Source organism: Eumetopias jubatus, unplaced genomic scaffold (assembly GCF_037043125.1).
Source record: "Eumetopias jubatus isolate StellerSeaLion01/CBP00866 unplaced genomic scaffold, mEumJub1_p1.0 scaffold_6, whole genome shotgun sequence".
NCBI classification, from domain to species: Eukaryota; Metazoa; Chordata; class Mammalia; order Carnivora; family Otariidae; genus Eumetopias; species Eumetopias jubatus.
This window is the reverse complement of record NW_028274812.1, coordinates 27,374,208-27,386,701: the sequence shown is the minus strand read 5'-3', so window position 1 is coordinate 27,386,701 and position 12,494 is coordinate 27,374,208.

Below are 12,494 nucleotides of genomic sequence, written 5' to 3'. Positions count from 1 at the left end.
TTCAGCATGGAGAAGGAACCACAGCACAGCACTGATGGAGGACAGCACTCCAGGTTTCTCATGGGCCACCCAAACATGCACTGGAACTAGAAATTTCCATGCGCCATGTTTCAGGACACCAAGACCTTTGGTAAGGATGAAGACATAGTATATGCCTGGGTCTACAGTCTCCTGTGAGAGGTGTCAGGATGATGGCCAAATGATCACACAGGCACCATGTGACCCTCAGATCTGTCTCTCCTCCACCACCACAAGTCATATGTGCCTCATCCCCCTCACATCAAGGTGCCACCTTGATGTGCTATGAAGATGGCAAGGAGCAATAGGGAGAATGTGAAATTAAAAAAGACTGAGTAGCTCCTGGAAATAACCTAAACCAGAAGAAATAGCAATATCATAGAATGTTAAGCTTGGAGTCAGTTTTACATTATGTCAAAAGATTTTTTTTGAAGGATAAAGCCATAATTCTCCCATGTTAAAGATTTTATTAAGTCAAGTTGTGAGGAAACTGGTAAGATTTTATAGTTTATTCAAAGGAGAATTCACACACACACACACACACACACACACACAAACGCATACACACACATACAGGCCATCAGGAAGACTGATGAATATGAATACCAAACGAAATGAATACCAAAAATTGGTCAATAGCTACAGGGCAATTATTAACTGCATCTCTACCGGGTCACAACTTGCAAGAAACATTAGCATTGCTATCAGTTTTCTACAACTTACTGGAGTTGTAAAATAGCTCCAAGTCAACGAAAGGCAGATGTAACCCAACAGACTTTCACAATTTTTCCTGGTATCTGCTACAAAGGAGTGGAGACTCTTACAAAAGTTCAAAACAGTTATAGAAATTGAAGTTATATATTATTTGCATATTTTGGAAGTAATGTATACATGTTGCGGCTCTGTGAAGTCACCTTCCAGAGACCCTACCACCATCTGCCACTAATGTCCATCTGACTTACCTCTCATCAATGCTCTGTAGAATTAAAGGTGACAAACTGAGCCAAAGACTCTAAGAACCTGCAGTGTTTGTGTGCAGGGACCTCTAAGCCAGTGCTCTGCCAGGATCTGCACTTGAATTAAATGAGAAAAACACTTCTGCCCAACTTGAATGCCAACCTCATTTACATGAAGAAACACAAAGCCATGCTCTAAAGGCTTGCACCATCGTAGAGAACTCTCCTTGAGATTTTATTTGGAGCCCCCCTCCCCAGGATGTCTCCTCAAGATCTTGTCGCTTAGTCCAAAGGGCTATCCGAGTGACAGAAAATGATCATTAGATCCATATTTTCATTCTTTGACAATCTTAAGAACCTCCTGTTGGTGATACTATTACATCCACACATGCAGTCTTCTAGTTGTTCACACCAGGCCAGGCATTGAGCTAGGCTTATTGCAAATTAGTAGAAACTTCCTAAATGCTACAAACTGATACCTTTCCAGGGAGTTCTGTCTCCTGTTGCAGGGAAATAGTATGGCATCTCAGGGAAGCAGTAAGGTGCAAGAGTCAAAGAAGCTCCAACTTATTAGCTCACTCTTTCTCTTGGCAAATTATTGTCATCTGGGAAATATGAGGATGTAACTCTCATCACCACATAACATGCTAATGTCCATCATGCAGCTAGGTCTCAGGTTCAGGCCAATTGCTGATAATACCTGCTTTCTCCCATTTAGGTTCTTATTTTACTTCCACATCACTCAGTCATGCAAATTGTACATTTCAGCTCTTTCTCATTGATTTACTAGCATAATACTATCCTTTATCTTATTATAACTAATATAATGGCATAATCCTGTTCATTTATTTCTAACCTAATTAACATGACAGTGTTGGATTATAATTATCTCATTTTTCTCTTCTATCACTATACACTTGTCACGAATGATTTCATCTAATTCTTACTTTTTATCACTTTCTTCTCAACTCCTGATTGCCTACTGGATTTTTCTAGTTTGTGATTTATAAGTGGGATTACTAATATTATCAAACCAAACTCATCAACCTCCCCCAGATTCTGCATCTCTCTTGTTCTAAGCATCATCTCTGTACAGCATCCCAACTTCCCAGATTGTTCATAACCTCGACCCTTTCCAGCTTTCCACTGCTCTACAAACATTGTTCTTTGTCAGGCCACTATTAAGGGCTGGAGATATAAAGGAGATGGATTGCCCTTCAGAAGTTGAAAGCCAGTGTATAAGAATTTTAAAAAGATAGATATTTAATTTGACACATGGAATAACTTTCTTAAAATGTTTATTTCAAAAGTTGAATAGACAACTCCAGGAAATGGTGAGCTTTCTTTTATGGTGCTTATGCCAAAGCTAAGAGACCATCCTATTGGGGTGAGAGAGGACAGATAAAATAGCCTCCAAGCATTGATGTCTCCGTTTACCTATTGGGACGATGAAGAACCAACTGCAGCCAGAGTAAGGAGATCCACTCTGCAGCTGCCTCCTCCTCCCTCCCCATCTAAAGAGAGGGACCCTAGGAGTGAGTAAGGGGAGATGGTAACTGGTGAAGGCTGATAAAAGAAGACATCATTTATTCTGGTGACATTTACTAAATGATTTCTATAGGACTAAGAGAGCCCAAGTGACATTTCTGTTTGGGAGCACAGGATTTAAATTCATATTCTTTATCATTAAACAAAATATTGATCCAGTGCTGGCAATGCAAAGTGTCTAGTGCAGAATAAATGAGAGAATCTTTGTAAGGACATAGCACAGAACAGCACATAAACAATGAATAGGCGTTCTCTTTGGCCACCAGTGCTGTGTTCTCACTTAATGTCACTCTGAAAAAGTCTTGCTATTTAATTTGAGGATTAGCAAAATCGTAGTCCCTGTTCTGCTCCTTCATATTCAAATTAAAAGCTCATTTTATCTTTAGTATATTATGTTTGTAGCATAATAGATTTCTGTAACACCATTCCTGGGTATTCTATATCTGCAGTTGACAACCACCCTTCAGCAGTGAGGAGGTATTTTTGAGTGTTCTCCCATGTGCTCTAGATATATTACTTCCCTGAGGACAAGGATTATCTTCAGATTTGCTTTAAGTCTAGCACAGAGCCAAATATATTAAATGCTTATAAAGATATTCATAAAAATGACAAAGAGGGGACTTTCCTTCGTGCAGTGCTTGTCAATTTTTAGTCTTATTATAGTTATAGATGAAGAACAAAGTGTTTAATCAGTTTTCAGTCCAGTTTGCACTAAAGAAGAAAAGACACATGTAGAGACATAAATGTTTGACTAGTTGTATGTGAAGAACTCTTATCTGGAAAGGAAGATCACAATGCTAATGATGAATTCACTGAGGAAATGCATTAGATAAAGCAGATTGTCATCTTTTGTTTCAAATCATGCAAAAGGGATTGGGGACACTCCTAACTACAGTGTGTCAACCAGGAGGGTATCTTATAGGTTTTCAGATATGATATTAATGATTGTAACCACTGATTATTAAGAAAAAAGATGAAGATGTCCAATTTAATGATTAATTTATTATATGATTTCCAGCATCTCTCCTGCCACTCTTTCTTCATGTACAGATCAGCCTTGATGATCTTTGTGTCTGGCTACCTCCTGGAGTATCACTTAGGTCACTGATATGACATTAGCAAAGGAAATACAATGCTTAGGTGTCCTTCAAAGGAAGGAAGCCTGAGCGATCACTGACATAATCCAGGAGGTGTTACTGAAGTGCCACCACAGAAAAGGAGGCTGAAAACCCAGTACATGAAGCAGGTGAGAGAGTCCCACGGGCTCTGATGGTTGAAAAGCCCACCTCTAATTATGAGATACATGAAACACTAGTTGGTGGCCGCTCCGGTTTCTCTGCTACTTCAGTTCTCCGGGCCATCCTGCTGGTTTGTAGCTTGACCTTATGCACAATCATGAAGGTGGAATAACTCCTTTTGTGCCTCTTCTTGTCTTCTCTCTCTCTGTGCCCTTTCCTTTCATTTGGCATCCCTCAACCAGGCCCAAATACATAATTTAAGGGGTCCAGTGCAAAATGAAAATGCAGTGTCCTTTGTTCAAAAATTATTAAATATTTCAAGATGGCAACAGCAAAACATTAAACCAAGACGAGCCCTCTTAAGTGTGGGGGCCCGTGCAGATGTATTGGTCACATGTCCATGAAGCCATTCCTGCCCCCTACTCCTCACCAGCAGCTTAAACTTCCCTAAGAAGCCTCACCCTGGCTGCTCCAGGGGAACTGCCTTCCCTACAGTACTCCATAGAGCCCCTTTTTCTTTATTTCCTTCCTCTAGAACCCTGTTCTCTACCCCCACTCAGCTGAATTTATTTGTGATAAGGTGCTAATGCCTAACAATGGAATAATGAGTAGTAAGGAATTTGCTTTGTTTCTGGTGGAAGAATCTCAGGTCCTAGGACAAGCTTTCAGAGGAAGGTATTTAGACCTTTTCAATCACATAGCCGTCTCTTGTTTTTTCTCACTGTGGCTTGGCCATGAGTGTTGGGATGTTTTTAATCCAGACATCCGTGTAATGTTTATTGAGACCTACCACCTGACACACACTGTGCTAGGTTCTGGGAATGCAAGGGTGAATGAGATTTGTTCTCAGCCTTTAAAGAACGGCTTGCTACTGGAGTTTGCAGATATGAATCACAGAGTGGTGACATCAGTCAAAGATAGTGATAGATAGCGGTTTAGTGATATTGGAGTCTAAAGTACAGGTGGTAAGACTACATCATAAAGAATGCTTTGCTTGTTTTATTTTTAACCTTTCTAGTAGGTAAAAATTGAGCAGTTACAAGACAAATACATGCAGAAACGTAACTGATTTTATTTCTAAAATTGACTCAACGTTGCTGTAAACCTCACACTCTACTTGGAGCAGATACTTTGTTCCATACTATTCAATGTATCTGAAGTGGATCGGAATATGCCACCCCAAAATATCCCACTTTGGCATATTGATTATTTTGAGCTGAAGGCAACTTAGAGACAGCAGGTGCAGGAAGGTCTCTCTGACCTCCCCTGTCTGGCTAAAAACCAAGTATATATTTCCTGCAAAAACAGGACCCTTGCTGTACCAGGAAGAGAAGAACATTCTAGTGACTGGAGATGGGGAGTCAATGCCAAGATGAGGCTGTGCAAGTAAACCTTACTAAAATAACCCTCATCTTCCATTAATTTCCTCATAATTTATGACTCTAGGGGCCCAACTTTTTTCCTTTCCATTGTCACATCTCCACGCTTTATTGTTCTTTGTTAAAGTGGTATGTAAGCTCTTAGGTCTAATTAGTTCTGTGGGTCTTCATTTATCTTCTGTGAAGTCTCCTATGTCACATATAAATACTAGCATCAAGTAAAATTTGCTTGCTTTTCTTCCAGTAGTGTCTTTTGTCAGTTTAATTTGCAGGATGAGATACAAACCTAAGAGGGGAGAGATGAAGTCTTTCCTTTTCTACAGTACTCAGCTCAATGCAAGATTTTTTTCATCCAAATTCACATATTTTACTTCAGTCATTGTCCAGCTCAGACATAATCCTCTTAGAGTTAATACCTGATTACTTAGAGATTCTTCCCCACATCCCTCTTCACGTGCTTTTTTCTAACTTTGAGGGGAGAGACAAGATCATGTGTGTCCTGTATTAGGGAAGGTGGCTCTCTGGTCTCTTGCTCACAGCTGACTGACCTGCATCCTCTCCAGATGTAGACCTCTCTACTGGTAGCCTCTGTTGCTGTTGCAATGTGATCTTCCTGGTCACAGGGTGCCAAGATCTAGGAAGGTATTGGGGTCTGATCTCCTAGACATTACCAGACTCTAGCAGCTGACCCTGTCAGTGATCTCACAGTCTTCTACCTTGGAATGTGGGTACTGTGCTCTGACCTCACCCAAGTGTGCAGAGCTCAGTGAGGTTGTCATGAGGTCCACTTTCCTCAGCCCTTCCCTCAGTCACCCAGTCATGCAGGTTAGATACCGGTCTCACTACCTGCTTCTCTGGAAGGTCTGCGGTCTCTCTAGCTATCCCTAGGAAAACAGCATTCTAGAACATTCTCATGTTCCCTCACAACTCTCTGCATTTCCCTACCCCTACTTCTATCCCAGGTTCTGACTGTGATGGAGAAGCCAAAGGATTCTCCTCTTTTCTGGCCCTCTCCCCATTAACCCCCAGCCCAACCTCATTAAGGCTTTCCTTCTACCGTGAGGAGGGAACTTCCGCCTGTCCCACATTTTTCCCAGATCTGTGATCTACTTTGTAGTTAACCCTCTAAGTTTAGTTTCTTGACAAGTAGAATGAAAACTGTGGGATTTCTCAGAAAACTCTGTCTCTTAAAAGCCTGATTTCTAAGACTATTGTCTTCTAATCAAGTTTAGCATCTGAGCTCAATGCTGAGCAAAGTTTTTTTTAATCCAGCTGTTTATGTTCTCTTCTTCCTTGAGGCTAGGTCTTCATAACATAAAGGATCCTGAGGAAAAACTTGAAATACTAAGTAGGAAAAAAAATCTAATTAAGATGCTGTTCTGCACAAAAGATTCACAACAGACATGTTTCAGTTTTGAAAAGGAAGGAAAACTTTATTATTATTATAGAAACCTAATGGAAACAGAAAAGGAAAGGAATCTACACATAGATGAAGGTAGTAGTAGGCAATAAACGAGAACAAGGCAAAGTTACATCAAATCGGGTATTTACAATGTCCAATCTCATCAGCTGGGGAAACCCTGTGGAAACAGCCAGGCTGGAGTCTTGATTGAGAGGCATGGGCAGAGCGTTCTCCCCGCAGGTGAGACTTCCAATTGGCCATCCCCACAACGGCCATATTTATAGGGCAAATAATAGGATTTGAAATTGAACATCTGTTTGCCTATGTGCAGTTTGGAGCAAGCTGGATTTCCATGTTACCATGTTTCTATATTTTCAAGGAGCCTGGGCTATGTGTGTCTGTCCTCCTCTTCTGGATTCCATTCCAGGGGGCCAGCCCAGCTTGGAGCAGGAGGGGATGTAAGACAAGATTTGTAGCTCTTGGCGTCCAGAACAGGAGGGCCAGCTCTGACCTGGAGGCCAGATAATATATTTTAAACAATTAGACTCCCAAAGTTATTCACACAGCACAAGTCTTACAAAAAAAATCTTTTTTTTTAAGATTTTATTTATTTATTTGACAGAGAGAGACACAGTGAGAGAGGGAACACAAGGAGGGGGAAGTGGGGGAGGGAGAAGCAGAGTCCCCGCTGAGCAGGGAGCCCGATGTGGGGCTTGATTCCAGGACCCTGGGATCACGACCTGATCCCAAGGCAGATGCTTAACTGACTGAGCCACCTAGGCACCCCACAAAAAACATTCTTTAGCCTGTCTGTGTATGTGTAGGTCCAGGTGGTCAGTTATGGGGGACATATCACAAAAACATTTATCTATACAGAACAGATGCCACTATGTAAAGGAACTGGAACTTAATCCTGTAAATATTAGATGCCATTGAGAGCAAGGAAACAAACAAGGTGACCCTCTGATTGTTCCAAATTTTTGCATGGAGGCAATTTCTAAACCATAGGAAGGGGGCAGTTTAGTCTGTGGTCTCTCTGAGTAGAGGAGAGCAATGTAGGAGATTGGGAAGACTGAGGTACCTGTCATTTGTAGGGCAGAGTTCCAGAGAGGAAGAAGTTAAATAAGAGCTTCAAGAATGCCCTTAGACCTGAATACTAACACCCCTTGTCTGAATACTAATCTGTGCCTGGTAGGTTGGATTAACATTAGAACAGCTGCCTGAATTACCATAAGCTGAACAATTTCCTCAGCTAATACAGATCTGGGAGAAAGTTGAGTTCCTACCAGCTAGAGTGAAGAGGCTTCATTGAATACCCAGTGCATTCAGTAGAGACCACAGAAGGGTCATACCTTAGGATGACGTCTGAATTACCTCTAGAGTAAAAATTATTTTAGATACTTCCTAACAAAACTCAAAGATGAGTCTCCAAAATCAAGTTGATGACAAGTAACTTAATTGTCTGCTAAATAATATTCAACATTCTTTAAAGGAAGACAACAAAAGCTAAATTCTCAGCAACACAACATTGATAACATGTGGCATTTAATGAAGAGTCATTAGATATGCAAAATAAAGCAACAAAACCTATATCTAGGAGGAAAATAAGTAAAAAGAAACAGAGCCAGCACAGATAGTGAAATTAGCAAATAAGAATTTTAAAACAGCTCTTTAAATACACTCACATATTTAAAGGAAAATATAAATGCAATGAGGGTTTCAATAAATACACTAAATATAAAGAGTCTCCAACTTGCATTTGGATTTTATATTTTACATTTATATACACTCCCATTAAAAGGCAGAGATTGCCAGACTAAATGAAAAGCAAGACCCACTACAAGCTACTACAGGAAATACCCTTAAATATAAAGGTAAGGATAGAGTACGAGTAAAAGTATGGAAAAAATTATACTATGTCAATGCTAATCACAATAAAACTAGAGTAACTACATTAATGTCAGATAAATAGACTTTAGGAAAAGAAATATTATCAGGGATGAAGAAGGTCATTTTATAACAATAGTAGGGTCAATCATCAAGCTCTTAATAACAGAACTTCAATATATATGAAAGAAAAACTGATGGACTGAGAAGAGAAATATTCAAATCCACAATTCTACTTGAATATTTCAATACTCCTCTCTCAGTACTTGATAGAAAAAGTCAAAAGAAAACATTAAAGTTTTAGAAACCCTAACAATGCCATAATCCAACTGGACCTAATAGAATGTTACACTCAGTAACAGCAGAATTCACCTTTTTTTCAAGTGCACATGGAACATTAGCTAATATAGACCATATGCTAGGCAACAACACAAATCTAAATACATTTAAAAGGACTTTAATTATACAGCCTATGTCCTCTGCTCAAAATGGAATTAAAATAAAAAGCAATATAAAATGAAATCTGGGAACTCCAAATATTTGGAAATTAAACACACTTTTGAATAACTCATGGGTCAAAAAGAAATCACAAATAAAGAACACAGTACAGGCAATCCTTGCTTTGCACAGGCTCTAATCTGCACAGATTTCAGCTACCATAAATATAAGTCTCCCATCAACATGGTTCAAATTTCAGTTACCACAGTACATTACTGTAAGCAATTCTACAGACTTCATTGTTAACTTGTCAGTCCATGAATCACTATGCAAATAACAAATAGTCACCATGTTCAGTGGCCAATCACATCACTTCTTCCAAAATTCTTTGGTGATTTGTTGCTGTTCCTCTATTATTCAGTTCACACACATATAGTAAAGCTGTTTCCTTCTTGTCTCCCACTGATAAACCACATGACATTTTACAAAAATGGGTGACCCAAAGAAGGAACTGGCCAACAGAGATGAAAGTACATCAAACAAGCAAATGTGATCACGTTGGAAGGACAATTTGAATCAAATGCAAATGGAATTAAAGAAGAAATAGCTAATGTGGAAATCTTAATATTTCTGCTTTTTGAGAGAGTCTAGATTTATAGTCAGGGGAATGTAGTAAAAGTGACATAAATGAGGAAAGTGTTTGCAATGAAAAGGATAAAGATGTCCCAGAGAAAGTGACACCGGCAAAAACTTACATTAAAGGACTCTGGAATATTTCTTATGTGCAAAAGATAAAATGTTGGAAGCTGATTCAAACTTAAGAAGGTCTGAATATGAAAATTCACAGAGGCATAGAAACAGTGATCACTCCTCATCATAAATTATACAAGGAGGTAGCAAGCACTGTTCCAAATCTTTTGATTTTTTTCAGGTGTGGTAATATATACATAATATGAAATTTATCATTTAATATTTTGAAGTGCACAGTTCAGTGGCATTGTGCAAACTTCACCATCATCCATCTCCAAAACTTTTTCATTTCCCAAATTGAAACTCTGTATCTATTTCCTAAGGTTTTTATAAGTGAGGAAAACACTTTAATTCTCAGTGTTTCATTATAAACACTTTAATGCTTCTAATGTTTTAAATTACAGTGTACTAAATAAATATTAGTTTCACGATTTTTTTCATTTTCTTATACATTTAATATCATAACAAAAATCTTAAGGATCACAGAACAATTGTAATTTTCCCATTGATTATTAAGATCACCTTCCAGGATGTAAGTTTGCATGATCATTTTTATGGTCCTTCACTACCATGTAAAAACTGCCTGTGTATCCAAATTTATGAGGTAAAGTCAAAGTGGTCCCCAAAGGGAAAGTTGTGGTTTTATTTGCTTACACTAGAAAATAAGAAAATTCTTGCAATATATGCATGTATCAAATCATTACCTTGTACACCTTAAACTTGCAATGTTATATATCAATAATACCTCAATAAAGCTGGGGAGTGTAGAAAATAAGAAAATTCTCAAGTTCAAATTTCTAGATTTTTACCTTATGAGCTAGAAAATGAAGAGTGACTTGAACCCAAAGTAATTAGAAGGAGTGAAATCATAAAAGAGTAGAAATTAATGCAATAGAAAATGGAATATTATTATTATGTATTTATCAAAAGAAATAAAAATATATGTCCACACAACACCGGTACATTAATATTCATATAAGCTTCATTCATAATATCCCCAAACTGAAAGCAACACAAATGTTCATCAAGAGGTGAATGGGTAAATAAATTGTGGTATATCCATTTAATGGAGTATTACTTTGCAATAAAAAGGAATAAACTACTCATTTATGTAGCAACATGGATCTTAACTTTTTGAAATCATGTTATAATTCCATTTATATGAAATTCCATCATACTATAATAATCATGCTATAGTTCCATTATTTGAAAATCTAGAACAGGCAAATCTGATTTATATGAATAGAAAGTAGATCAATGGTTGCCTGGTACCTGGAGTGAGGTGGAGAGACTGACTGCAAAAGAGCACAGAAAAATTCTTAGGGTGATAGAAAGGTCTGTATCTTCATATGGTGGTTACTTGGGAGTCTATATTTGTCAAAACTCATTGAATTTAACATATGTGAATTTTATGGCAAATAAAATGAATAATCATTAAGAATATTAAACTGTAGGGGCGCCTGGGTGGCTCAGATGGTTAAGCGTCTGCCTTCGGCTCAGGTCATGATCCCAGAGTCCTGGGATCGAGTCCCGCATCGGGCTCCCTGCTCCTTGGGAGGCTGCTTCTCCCTCTGCCTCTCTCTCTCTCTCTCTGTCTCTCATGAATAAATAAATAAAATCTTAAAAAAAAAGAATATTAAACTGTAAGTTTGAAGGACATGTTCACGTAATTTTGGGTTCTTGTGAACCAAGAGTATTGATAGTGGTATAGGGGAGGTGGACACTTTGACAATGATGCATATTTGTGTTCATATTTGTGTGTGTGTGTGGTGATAGTGGTAGTGATGGTGGTAGAAGGTGGATGGTTCGTTTTCCTGCCTCCCACCATTCTGCCCCAAAGGAAGCACCCCCTCCTTCACTTTCACTTACTCTTCTAATTCTTATTTTCCAGCATTATATACATATTTACAACACAGAAATTCAGTCAACAATAAGAAAAATGCATCCTTCTGTGTTCTCCCCTTCTTTAAATGACTCTACCAGGAAAGCACATTTTCCAAATTGTACATAATTTACAGCCTAATGCTTTACTACAAAGTGAGAATTTCTCTAAGTTCCCAAATGATAAGCCACCTTATTCCTGTTTGTTTGTGTTTTTTTCCCCAGGAACTAGGTCTTTCAGGCATCCTGATGGGTGATAACTGCCTCCTCCCCACCCCTCCCCAACACACACATACACACACATTCAGTGCTGTACTTCCTGGGGGAATTCAGACCCAGTCTGAACTAGTTATGTGTCTGGCAGTTCCTCCACAGCCTGCGGCCTGAGAGAACATAGGGCTGCCACCAGCAACCAGAAGCCAGAATGGAGAGCAGCAGGACCACAAAAACTGTCCCAGATGGTGCCCAAACAGTTTCCTACTTTGAAAGACAGCCCTGTTTTCCTGTTTTCTCTGTGTATTGGCCCCATGGCAAAGGATAACAGAGTTTATTGCATTTCTCCAGTCATCTCTCCTGGGCCTAAACCTCTTGCCCAGCAAACCAATGCCAGGAAGCAGATTCTTCCTGGCAGGGTCCCTGCCAAAGGCAGTGACCAGAGCTGGGCTTCTCCAACTAGAAGTTGGTTCAAACCCTCTGCTGCTGCAGGCACGTGCAGGCAGTGGAAACTGTCCTGGGCTCTGCCTCATCAGTGTCCTTTCTGTTTTGCTTCTGTTCATTCTTCCATGTAGAACCATTTGTAAAACCCAGGAACTACCCAGAAACTTCCTTAAACACCTTCTTCACAAGCTACTTCTTTTAAGTGGTTGTGTGTGATAATTCAAGGTTGGATTCACGTGGCTACATCTTGCTGGATGTTACACACCCCAGGACATGGCAGAAATCACACAACATCTTGTCTTCTTAAACTGCCACTTACATAGCGATTAAATACTATATG